We start from the raw sequence: 13,314 nt of genomic DNA, 5'->3' as shown, positions 1-13,314 counted from the left end.
CACACCTGGTGCAACCAAGTCAATGCTGCCTCCAGGTCTGGGTCTGGGATTCAGCAGTGATTTTGTGAAATTACAGAAGCTGCATAATTAGTTACCCAGTTTGCTACCTCTCTGGGCCTGTTTTTAGGACATTTGTTGTGGTTAAATATAAACTCCAAAGAGAGGGACCCTCTGTTCGTGCTGGGGCTGGCTGTTTTCAGAGAAGTTTGCCCTTCAGCCCAGGACCTTATACAGAGATCAGCTTCCTCCCATAGCTATTTGCTGGCTTTAAAATCACTTGCACCACATGGGCCTGAGATGGCACAGAGCTGGCCTCCCCAGGTCCTTGGGATTCTGAAAGCTTGCAGGCACCATCACTGAAGCCCAGAGCAGACCCAGGAGTGGGGTTTCATGAAAAGTACCCCTTGACTTCAGAAAGTGAGATTATTTGGGCAATAAATGAATACACCAAGTATAGACTAATGTGGTCAGATCTGAAATGAAAATAAAGACAATTTTAGCATTCCTTTACAGTGCCTGATTGAAGAATTTGGTCACATGGCAGGAAAGAAGGTCACTGAAGAGAGCTCTTTTAACAGAAGCTCATTCGTATTTTAAACTGGTCATATGCCTTTTCATTTGTGTCTTCTCTGATGTGAGTCCCCTTTTCCTTCATCTTTATTTACACTAATCTGTTTTCATAACTTGCTTTGAATTGCAAGCAGACTTTTTTCTGTCAGCCAGTTTGAAGGGGCAGCAGAGGCATCCCCCTCAACTCCTGCTTGCCTTGTGCCCAAGAGGAATAATTTCTCCTAAGGAAAGAGCATCATGGCAACTGCTTTGACACGATGCATTTCATGCTGACTGGTCAGGATCAATTTTAGGAACAAACTGTAGCACGCAAGTGTTGCTACTCTTGCATTTGTCTCTGCAGTCAGGCTCACATCAAACACATTCCACGTCACGTCAGGGACCAGAAGAAAAGGTTTGCAGCTAAAACAGTGGGACTCACAGCCAACACTATCAGAAGTGTTCCATAATGATGGCACTGTGGCAAAACACAGATTTCTATCAGAGAAACACAGATCATGCTCAGGAGGACAGCAGTGTTTGTAAAAGCATGCAGTACATAATGAGGAGAATTTCACCACGCACAGCAAGGAGATTTGTCTGTGGCTATAAAGCAATAAATTTAATTCATACCTGTAAATAATTTGATCTTCAATTTTCCTCCACGTTACTTTCTACACCCAAACAGCTTGTACAAGCTATCAACGGGCAGAAATTGTCAAGGAGTTATGGCTTTTTAAGATCTGACTTTCTCAGCAGTTGCAAACGCAAGAGCAGAATGCTGATTAGCCCTAAGATGACATGTGCATAAAAAAAAGGACCCCAGGAATAAAATAATTCAAGGCTACTTAAAATGGATTGTGTTTTTGTGAACACTACACAAATAGTGATTTGGGGAATCTGAGCCCCGAGCTGAAAGCCAGGCTGAATGCATTTCCAGGAGATACGCAGTTAGTACCTTGGCTGTGGTAAGATTACAATGAGCATTTTTCACTATTGCTAAGTATACATTTGAGCTGTGTGGGTCAGCATGGTGACTCAGCAATCAAAGTTACTTCATCCTGCTGCAGAGGACTGCAGTTTGGTTTCCAGCACCACATTTAGGATTTCCAGGGGGAGCAGGAGATGAGTCAGGGAATTAGAGCAACCTTGCATTACTTAACTAGTGCTTGTGGCTTGATCAATGGCACTGGGAAGGCTCTGCTGTAGGGAGCCCCTGCAACAGTGTCGCAGTGTGCTCAGTGCTACAGAGCGCTGTGGAGGCTGCCACTGCCCTCAGAAATAGGGGAAAATAGAGAAGACAAAAAAAAAGGTACATACTGTGAGCAAATAATGTGAAAAATTACTGTAGCATCACATGGCAGGTATTATTTACCTTACTGTGTGTGAACTGATGCATACTGTATCCCATCTGTGATGCAGGCACACATAAAACTTCATATTGCATGGCAAAAAGATACTGCTATTTTGTAGGTATAGCCAATCCCTGGTAAACTGGAATGTACACAAACCCCACAACATTCCTTAGAGCAGGAGTGTGTCCTCGCTGGTCAGCTGCAGCATCGGGCAGGTAATTAACAAATGCCTGGATAAAATGAGCAAGGTCTTGTTTATCAATCAACATCCTATTAATTAGCTCACATGCCAATTTTAATTGAAGTGATTTGTATTAATAATGGTCGTCTGTACAAGTTGTGTGGCTTACCTGCAGGAATCTGTCATTGCTCCTGGGCTTAAATTTTGGCAAATATCCCAGCCTAGGAAATACCATCACAATTTCAGAACACTGATTTTTTGAGCACTAAATAGCTGTGTAACTGATAGCTACTTATTAATAGAACCTTTACATGGGAAACCATCGTCTGATAACTACATCTGAAGTGAAAACAGAATAACAGTGTTATGTAAGAAACTCTCTAGCTGAATCCATATCATAAAAAAGCTCCAATGACACACATAAGGGGGTAACATTATTTGCAAATTATAATAATGGCTTTCCACATCTGTTCTCATGAAGAGGGAAAGCTGTGTAGCTGCTGGTATTTTATTTAAGGTTTGAATACATCCCATATTACTTTACATTTTGCTAAAAAAAAAAAAAAAAAAACACTACAAAACTATTACTTTTCTTCATTTTACCTTTTCTTATTTTGTTAAAGTCAGTGCTGTAGCTCAGGTTACTCGGAGATTGTCATAATCCCAAGATCAGGTCAAGCCTCTTCTGGAACTGAATTATCCCAGGTGTGCTTTCAATTAAAAAATGACTCTGTGAGGACAAATATTAGGACAATCACAGCTGCTTCTGTGCTACTGCACGTGATTGTTATTTTATCATTTATAGACTTGCCAGAGCTCCCTGGTGCTGTGTGCTGTCCTCACACTTCACAAGAGGCAATGCCTGCCCCAAGGAGCTTAGAATAAAAAACCACAGAATGGGCTGGGAGAAGGGAATTAATCAATGATTGACTTTCTCAGCATTAAATACAGGAGTATTTGAGGCATGGAGATTCAATGACTTGGCTAGGTTATGCAGAGAGTCTATAAAAGAATTGGGAATTGAAAGTAGCCCTCTTCCATCTAAATCCAGACATGTTGAGTCATCAGTCAATAACAAGACTGATTTCCATGGCAGTGGTGTTTGGAGGCTTTAATCAGGTTTCATGTCCTATTATGCTGGGTACTGTGTAAATATAGAATAACAGATACTCTCTGCCAGCATGTCCTTAAACAGATCCCTGCTGATTTCAGTGGAACTCTACACGTCCAGAAGGATACCCTGGGGTAGATCTGATTTTCTAAATAGGGATAAGGCACAGTAGGTGGGAGTAAAATCTGCAGGATTTATGGGTAACATACCATTATAGGTAACGGGTAGCAACTTTGATCCCTTGTTTTATTTTGGAAGAGGGTAAATGAATGCGGGAGAATAATAAACTTTTGCAGTGACAGCCTGGTACCCACACACTTCGAAGTATCTCAGATGTGGCGTTTAACTGAAATGTAAAGTTTTTCTGCCCAAGAATAAATCAAAAACACTTAAAACAACTTTGGCAAAGCTTTTCTCCAGTTTTGGGACACAGTCTTCAGCAAAGAGTGACCTCTTTTCTAGCTGAAAAGGTGGGACTGTGAATGGTAGATGGAAAATAAAGATGCTATAATGGGAGAACTGTGAGCACGTTTGGAGGACATCTGCTAAGATGTTATCGGTGGCAAAGAAGCCCTGCCCTCTCGGTGACATCATTCCCTACAAGTGCCAGCCTGTCCTGGCAGGCTCCGGGGCTGCAGCGGAGCGCTGTGTGAGAGCCAGGCTGGATGCGGCACAGGGACACAGTGGGCTCGACTCCCTCTGGGCTGACAGGCAATAAATGGCTGAGGAGCAGTCGCTCCTCCAGCTGAATGCAGATGACAAGGCTGAGGACAGTGAAGACCACAAGGCCAGTCAACAGATTGATTTCTTTGTGGTTGCCTTTGTTATTTTAAAAGTTAGTATGTTATGTGAGCACCAAGAAGCTCCTGCAGAGATGGTGCTCAGCACTGGACATGGACATGTGGAGAGGTGGGTTCCCACACAGCCCTGGGGGGATAGTCCTGTCCTGGCCCAGACAGGCTCCTCTTGGACCCAGCTAATGCATGAACCCTTCTGTTCAAGGCTGGGATGGGAAGCTCTGCAGACAGGCAATGTCCAAGAAAACTGATGCTAGTGCCAAGTATGCTGAGGGGTGGGGTGGGCAACCAAATAGGTACTTGTTACATCAGCAAGTGTGCAGGGGTTTTGACCCTGAATTTTGCAGTGCATGTGTCTGATTCTTGCTCCTAATATCTTCTTAAACGTCTCCCTAATATTTACTTCTGGTTTCAATGCCTTACTCTCTAACAGTGTACTTGAATCAGGGCTGTGTTGTTGAGGCAGACCTCCAGATCACATTGATTTATTGCAGTTAGGTTTGTGTCACAGACCAGTCTGGGAGTGTATGAACTGAGTGCCCTTCCAGCGAACCTAAAGCAGTGTGATCCTCCAGAGCAGTTCACATGAACTCTGGCCATCACTGAATATATTGTCCATGGGACCCCATTAAAGTTAGCCTGAAGCACCCCCACTTCCCTGCAACACCTTTGGTTTGGAGATGGGGTCCTCAACATCCACAGAATCACTCCAGAAAACCACTCCTCCAGGGCCACTACTGCTCACACACACCGAGTGCATTGCAGCTTGTTGCTCTCAGGGAACTTCAGCTGAGGGCAGAGGAAGAGGGTTTGGGCTTGGAGAGGAGCCCAGCCCCTTCAGAGCAAGATGGACATAACTCACTCTGGCCACAGAGTGCAGCAGCCACAAGCCTATCTGTAGGCACAGCTAACAAAACCAGTATAGAAGTAGACAAAGGCTAGAAAAACACTCAAAAGTTTTGAGACAGAAAACTTGCAGAAAAGGAGAAGTCAGTGTTTCCACTGAAGGCAAGTGGTAGCATAAGCTTAGACATCAAAGAAACACAGGAGAGTGATTCCCAAACAAACAAAAAGAAATTTATAATATATAAATTATTTCTGCACCTTTCCTTTCACAGGACTGCTTCTTATATTACAAATAAAACTGAATCTGAATATAGATAAAGACATCAGTAAGCACAATTTTGTGGTTGCAGTAGCCAGAGTGTCAGACCAGAATGATGACGGAACAGTCACTTCTCCCCTTAATTTTCCCAACTATATAATTTTGAGCAGGTGATTCAAAGCATAGCAGATTGTTGTGTGCATGCAGATGCCATTAAAAACACACTGAAGAAATTACAAGCAATCTCCTCTCTTCTAGCATTATGAAAATGATAAAAACACTTGCCTGTCCACTGGGTAAATGGCATAGGTATATACACTTTAAAGGATATGGGAAGCCCCTGTCACCATAATGCTTAAAACCTTAAAAACTTGATTGAAATTCTTGCTCTTTAGGAAACTGCAAATGTCATGAGGAAGACTGAGCTGCTCTGTGCTCCTGTCACCTGGAGATCCATGTGGCCAGAACCAGTGCTCCAAGAACCCACTGCTGAGCCTGTGCCCATCCAGCAGAGTGGCTGCTGCTCCTTTCACAAAGATCTGTATGTGGGGATCTGCAGGGGTAATCAACCACCGAAATAGCCCCCAGGTTAATATGCCCACATTGTGCTTGGCTCTGTAATTTTAGGTGAAGAACATAATCAGCACTGGGTGTGTGAGTGTTGGGAATGCAACAGGAACCTGAAAGTTTTTTGCTTTTATTTTAGTATGTGCCTATAATGTCAGTATTTCAGTCTCAGAGGATTTGCCTACCTGACTATAGTTAAGATCGTGATGTTCTCTCACACAGATCATTGGAGTTTAGCTTTTTTGGGTATCTTTCCTGATCTAAGAATTCATTACAAGTCACTTTACAAGGAAGGGAGAAAAGCAGCAGTTTGAAGCAGACTTCAGTCCCTTCAGATCAAAGCCCATGTCTTCTGATGTGCCCACAGCACCTAATGGTGCCTAGTCCAGACTGAGAGTCGTGGTTATTGCAGTGGGGTATGGCACAGAACTGAATATCTGCTATTTTTGCATGCTTTATTTAGTGCATTTTCTATGCAAACCACTTGGGTTCCTGTTTATGTATCAAACTCCCCACAGCATGTTTGCCCCTTGTCATGGCTATCATTATTCCTGGTGAAGAGGAGTGTACTGCTCTCCCTTTGTAGTTAACAGCAGGGACACCCCACCATCCTAGGGCTGTCTGGCTTCAGCATCCCAGGAACAGAAGCAGGAAACCAAAGCAAGGTCTCCCATCCAGCCTATTCTAGGACTTCAGCAAGCCATGAGGAAGAGCAGCAAGGCCTCATTCAATGCTGCTCTCCACAATGCTACCAGTACAGATGACAGCAGTTTTATAGGAAATTCAGTGGACAAACTCATACATCTACTTAGTCTCAAGATGAATTTCAAAAAAGCAAATGCACAATGTTTCAGCATGACTATATTTTTTTTTTTTTCCAGAGAGCCTGCTATTGTTTTGCTATTGAGAAATACACCTTCAAACATTGGATTAGTTAAGTTTTAGAAGCACAAATATGTTTATTATATTTGGCACTGTGAAAAGCACTTCTAATTTCTATTTATATTGAGCTAGATTCTTCTCTGAGACCAAAACTGTGTTGTTTGTTTAAAATCTATTAATGCCTAGACTGAGATACCAGCTTTGTGATTCTAATAAGATGTCATACAGTTTTTTCCTCTGAGTATGTCTGAGGACAGCCCACCTTTTAAAGAGGGAGGAACAAATTCACTGCTGGCCCACAGAGGTGCTGTCATTACTTGAATCATGGAACAGAGCTTGTTCTGCTGGGGGTTAACTCAGTAATTCCACTTCATCTTACCATTCTAATCTTTCTTCTTATGCCTGACTGGATAATTTTTATCCAAAGCTTCATAATTTAAAAATTTAGAAATAATTTTTAAAAGTGATACTGAATTAATTGTTACCTATATATGTGTTAAAAATGGATGGGAACAGGAGTGCCTGCTCTTTTGGCGTGGTATCAATACACTGTCTGGAAATCATCCATTCTTTGCCACTAAATCCTACATTCAGTATTTTTGGGTAATGTAATACCAAGGCTCAGTTGATGCACCTTATCCTGACGCACTTAATAAACTAGAGTTAACAGATGTGAAATTTGAGCAAGCGCTCAGGGGAATCTAGGGACTTCCCTGAAAATTAGGGTTTATAGACTATAATCCCACTGATGATAGCTGAGTGATAAAACCCACATTGTTTGTATTTATAACAATTCTTGAGTGATTTCATTGTTCTCAAAGAAAAAAAAAAAGCTGCTTTTGTTCATTGTTGATACAAAGTCACTCTTGTTGTTGCAGACCAGGCACTTCCTACTTCACCTGGGTATTTTTATCCACAGTACTTTGCTGTGTTTGAGAGATAAGCCCTTACTCCAGACTCTGAATCACACTTCCCTCTCAGATTTGGGGAATGTCAGATCCAGATCGGGATCCAAACTTTCTAGTTTGGGCCTGTCTTTCATCATGGTAAATCAACAGTCGGCAAATCTAAACAATATGTTCATGTTGAAATCTGGAGGGTTTTTTTAATTGTACTTCCTATCTAGCAAACAACGGACGTTTATTTTCTTCTCTTCAGGACAGAAAACTGTTTACTCTGTGATCTTATTTTTTAAACTGCTGCTTCATTTGCAGGGGGAAGTCCTAATGACCTTGCTCACCATGAAGCCTGGGAGCTTATCAATCAGGAGAGGGTTTGTCAGGAAGGTGAGAAAGCTCTCCTGAAATCAGATCTAGTACCAGAGATCCCCCTGCCCCCACTGTCTCACAGCCAGTGAACTCCTATACTTACATGCACTCTTTACTTCTAGAGGTACAGCCTGAAGGCTCAAAATTAGTTGATAAATTAATTTTGTCCGTGTTTTTGTTAAGGAAAATACATGTCCTCTGAGCTGCCAGCAAGTTTTCCACGCTGATGATGAATTTAATTTTAAATACATCTTTAGGGACTACCTACATTTTAATACTCACTAAGTATTTTGTAAGTAATGCATGGTAGGTCAAAATGTGATCACAAACCCAGATTTTTCCTTTCCACTACCTTTACATCTTAGAGAGTTCCCACAGCCATTCAATTCTGCCCTGGGTAACTGGGCCTGTATCATGGGGCCTGCTTACTCTGTTAAAGTGCCTGAATGGTACATTTTTTAAATTGTGCTGAAATATGCCCCAGTAAACCTAAAGGTGACGCACAGAAAATCCCACGCTGGTGTAGCTGCTCTGCCAGCAGGAACTGCTCTGTACGTCGGTGGGAAAGGACATGTTTCCCTTTTCTTCACCCTCCATGAAGAAAAGGGAAACATTTCTCCTTTGCCTCATCGTTGGCTCCTCTAGCACACCAGTGTACCCAAAATCTAGCAATCCATTTGACACTCAGTAACCCTGATTACAGATATGATCAGTCAGACCTAGCTGATCAAAACGGAACAAGAAAGTGAATTTCAGTAAACATTTACAGTCGTCAAAATGATGTGATAAAAAAGCCTCTTATTATATCCAATAAATTTGTAAAGGCGGGGCTGTATTCCCCAGCTTTACTGCTGTAAATGCGTTTTATGCACTTTTATACTGCCAACAGTGCAAAGCTGTGGGAAGATGTGCTGTTTCCTAAATTCCAGCCAGCTTCCGATTGCAGAAATGTGATCATCAGTGATCGAATGTTTCTGAAGAAATCCAATCAGTTCTTACAACCCACTTAATGTTTATGGCACTGTCAATTTGAGAATAAGCACGATCTCTTATTGACTGAAGAAGACAAATTTTGATAGTGGAAGGGCGGAGAAATGTTAATCTGTCATAGGGCTTTCCACAGCATTGTTTCATTGTTTTTTAGAGCAGAATGACTCCCAAAAACCTTACCAAAAATATTGTCATGCTGTCAGCAATAGTTGAAGCAATTTGTCATGTTTTGAGCCATTCCTACTGTGAAAGCAGGACGGCCTCGAGTGTAACATCCAGAATCATTACCCCAGCCCCTCCATGGGCAATTCCTTAATGCAGCCTAGCCAATGTGGAAAGGGGTATTGCACATCCTCCAAGATACTGTGGTACCTCATTATTTAATCATCTGGTATTTTACAGGAGTACTGTAAGGGAAAACACTGAGGGCACAGAAGCAGAACGGGCACCCCATGCTTTTGGGGAAGCTTGTTGGAAGCACCCCAAGAGGTTTGTTTAAAGGAGCCTGGCCCTTCCTAGAGTCTGAAATGCTGGGGCTGCCTGAGCCTCTCACCTATGTGTGCCAGGATGCCTCATTTTTGGGGATACCCTTTGTCCAGAGAAGGGCACTAATCTGGTGAAGGGCCTGGAGAGCAAGTCTTATGAGGAACAGCTGAAAGAGCTGAGTGGTTTTAGCCTGGAAAAAAAGAAGGCTCAAAGAGGATCTTATAATTCTGCAGAACTGCCTGACAGGAGGGTGTAGCCAGGTGGAGCTCAGTCTCTCTTCCCAGACAATCAATTACTGGACCAGAGAACACAAGTCTTATGCTGCACCGAGAAAGATTTAGGCTGGACATTAGCAAGAAATTCTTCACAGGAAGGGTGTTTTGACATTGGAATGGCCTGCCCATTTCAGTGGGAGGTGATGGAGTCACTGTCCCTGGAGGTGTGTGAGGAACGACTGAAGTGGCACTTAGCGCCATGGTCTGGTTGGCATGGGGCGATCGGTCATAGTTTGGACTCGATGACCTGTCTTTTCAAACCTAATTGATTCTGTGATTCTGTGAAATTGTCCATGCTCCAGGCAGCCGGTTCACAGGCCGAGCCAGGAGAAGCCACGTCCCTCCTCTCCCGGGGCACAGCGTCCCCACCGCTCCGGCCCAAGGCCGGGCCGGTGCCAGGGGAAGGGGGAACACGGAGCCGCCCGGGGCCAGGAAACGCCGCCCCCGGGGCCTGGGGCCGGGCCGGCGGGTGGGCGGAGGGGCCGGGCAGGCGGGCGCTGCTCCGCCGCGCTGCGGGAGCTCGGAGGGTGGCGAGGCCGCGAACCCCGTCCGGGGAGCGGCGCTGAGCGAGCGGGGCGGCCCCTCGGCACGGGCGGGAAGCGGCGGCGGCGGGGCCCGGCGGCCGCTCGGCGGAGGGTGCGAGCGAGCGCCGCGAGACGCGTGCGGGACGAGCCCGGCCCGGGCGGCGGCAGCGGGCCCGGGGCTGCGGGGGGAGGCGGCGGCGGAGCGAGGCGAGGGGCGGCCTCGCAGGGCGGAGCGGCGGGGAAGGCGAGCCGGCTGCCGGAGCGGGCGTGCGAACCCCACGGGCCGAGCGCCTGCGAGAGGGGGAGGAGGAGCCGCCCCGCCGCCCGGGGATGGTGAGGAGGAGGCGGCGGCTGCCGGGAGCCCAGTGAGGCCTTCGCTCGGCGCCCGCCGCAGAGCCCGCCCGCCTCGCCGGCCGCCCCCTTCCCCCGCTCGCTCGCTGGCTCGCTCCCCCCTTCCCTCCCCTTCCCCTGACTCCCTCCCCAGCTCCCTTCCCCTGCCGCCGCCGCCGCCTCCTCCCGGGCTCCAGCCATGTAAGTGACCCGCTCTCCGGCTGGGAAGGGCTGGGGGAAGGAAGCGCCGGGGCCGGGGCCTGCTCGGCGCGGCCGCATTGTGCGGGGCCGGGAGGGAAGGGAAGGGCCGGGAAAGGGGGCGGCCGCTTTCCCTTCGCATTCCCCGGGTGTGCGCTGCCCCTGCGGGCCCCGGGCACGGCCAGGCGGGGTGGGGGCGAGGAGGCCCGGGCTGCGGCCGCCCCGGTCGGTCGGTCGGTCCTGCCGGCGGCCCGGGGCGGACAGGAAGCTGTTGGCTCCCCGGGGATGCGGTGGGTGAGAGGGCGGTGGGGCGGGGGGCTCCTCCCGGGCCTGCCCCCGCCCCGGGCCCTGCTCGAGCATCCCCCGGGGAAACGGCGGTGGGGGCGGCTGGGGGGTGGTTTGTGCTATTTGTGAAACAGCGGTGAGCAAAGTAGCCGAGGGCCCCCCATTTTCCCACCTCCCCCGCCCCCATTTTCTCCTCTTGTCTTCTGCGGCCGCGTTGTTCAGCCCAGCTCCGCTTTGCGGACCACTGAGTGTTTGCCGACGGGGTTGTGATTCCCTCCGTGGGCATTTCGCGTGTGTAGGTGGCTGTGCAGCGCTTGTGGACTTGATTTTTTTTTTTTTTTTTTTTTTTTTTTTTTGCAGTCGTGTTTTGCAGAGGTGTAGGGAGCTGTCTGCCGAATTTCCCCCCGCCCCTCCAGGTGAAGCAGTTGCCGAAATGTTCTTAGAGACTTATAGGACTTGTGTCTGTTTCGTTGTAAAACACATAATCAAACACATAAACGTTCTGGTACTTTCAATTTATTTTACTGACAGGACGCTAGTGATGCACATACAGCTTGCACCTTATTGGTGGTGTGTGCCCCCCCCTCCCCGGCCACCCCTTTGGGAAATATTTAACTGTTTTGCTTTGTTTTCCTACCACCTCTATCATGTAAGAAGCAAATTCATGATTTGCGCTAGTTTATTTTATTTATACCACAGGAGGGATGTACACTTCAAAATACAGTTATAAAAGGGAGTTACTAACACTTAATGCTGAAGAGTATTTGTTTACAGGTAAATAAATTTGACATACTGCATGACTAGTAATTACTTTCATGTAGTAGTTTCATGGTGACAGCCACAACATTTGTCTGAGTTAGCAGATTTAAAGACCCTGTGGAACTACCTTTGATATGTTTAAATAATAGGGTTTGTGTTGTGTGTGGCGTTTATAGAACTGTTTTTGGTGTGCAGCAGCGGTAAATCAAATTTAAAAATTGATCCAGTGTCCACAATTCACTTTCAGCTCCAGTGTTCACTTTACAGTCTTATGAAAATGTCCTGTAAGTGATTACATTAACAATTAAATAGTTACACAACTGTCTTGATTTCTTTGGGGACTAAACAAAACTTCAGTTACAAATACTTCAAAATGGAATTTGATTAAATATATCTCAGGTAGGCAGCGAAGTTCTGAGCAGCACAATTTTTAAATTATATGAGCATAAACTGTAAAAGGACTTGTTCTTGTTTGGGAACATAAAGAAGATTTTGTCTGGGCTGCAGAGGGGCTTATAAAGAAGTCACTTTTCTGCCATCCCTCAGTTTTGAAATAGGTAGCTTAGTTTGTCCTATCAAACTGTTGTGTTTGCAGCATGGACAGTTGGATGTCGTAACTGTGGCCCCTCACCTGAACAGCGTTAACCTCCTGTCTATTGATCAGCAGAGGCAGGAGAGCACAAATATTTCAAATTACTGTTTTGTCAACCTAGATTAGGCTAATAGATCGAAAGAAAAAAAAAAGGGTGAGATGTGGCTGTAGAGATTTTTGTTTTCCAATTACCGTTTTCCCCATAACTTAGTATCTGTGAATCCGTTGCGAGCCTTGTGATCTGCTGCACTTGCTGCCATGAAATTCCAGCTTAGATGTGGTGTCATTGGACACACACAGCGCATAGTAGCAAATAGTAGTGGCCACACCTAAGTCGTGGCCCACAATGCCTTTTTGTAAGGGAAGCTAAGATGGTGGCACAACCTGGTCCTTCTAAGCTTCCTTGAAAGCTGTCTGCCCAGATTTGGTAACTGGGTCATGGTGCGAAGCTGCTGCAGGCACAGAGGGCCTGGAGCACGTTGGAATCACTGTTGCTCCCGTGAAACAGCCAGGGCAGGATTTGCGTAACGCGGGAGATGTACTTCACTGGTCAAAGCCTGGTGGGAACATCTATCTGTACGCTCCACTTGAAATGTTGGCTGGAGCCCAACTTTGTTGTGTCTGTGCTGTTTAGGTGCTGTTGGCTGTCAGCTGGGAGCACTGGGAGGAGAGAGTAGGTTGCTGGTGGCATCCCACGTAACGGGCCTGAACGCACCACCCTGGCCCAGTCCACTTCTCGTGTACCTTGTCTGCTCTCATGAAAGTGTCATGTGGCCTAAGTAGGCAAACTTGGGCAGCTGGATCCTGTTTTGCCTGGTCCTGCTGCTGTGCATTGTGAGAACATGTACGGATGTGTAGCATGTTTGAGCTCAGCGTGTCCTGGGAGAATCACGAATGTGCCACACCAGGGCAGTGGGTGTCCGTAACTGGTGGTGTGACAGGGCAAAGTGTTAGCCCAGGGGAATGCTTTTTTGTAATCTGCTTTCTGATCTGGGCTGAGGAGTGCAGCCCAGACACAGTCTGATGTGCCAGGACTGAGGCTGGTGGGTCAGTCTCCCTT

The 13,314-nt window shown here is 46.4% G+C and overlaps 1 protein-coding gene across 1 annotated transcript in view; it reads left to right on the top strand.

The window, feature by feature from the left end:
- The first annotated feature begins 10,351 nt into the window (after positions 1–10,351).
- The window catches only part of AKT1 (AKT serine/threonine kinase 1), a 77,943-nt gene continuing 74,980 nt past the window's right edge, over positions 10,352–13,314 (top strand). The window contains exon 1 of the mRNA XM_030275099.4: positions 10,352–10,621. The gene's annotated coding sequence lies outside the window, so the exon portion shown is untranslated. The remainder of the gene's footprint in view (positions 10,622–13,314) is intronic.

This window comes from Taeniopygia guttata, chromosome 5, assembly GCF_048771995.1.
Source record: "Taeniopygia guttata chromosome 5, bTaeGut7.mat, whole genome shotgun sequence".
Taxonomy (NCBI): domain Eukaryota; kingdom Metazoa; phylum Chordata; class Aves; order Passeriformes; family Estrildidae; genus Taeniopygia; species Taeniopygia guttata.
The sequence above is the reverse complement of the archived record's forward strand: the minus strand, read 5'-3'. Positions and strand labels throughout refer to the sequence as shown.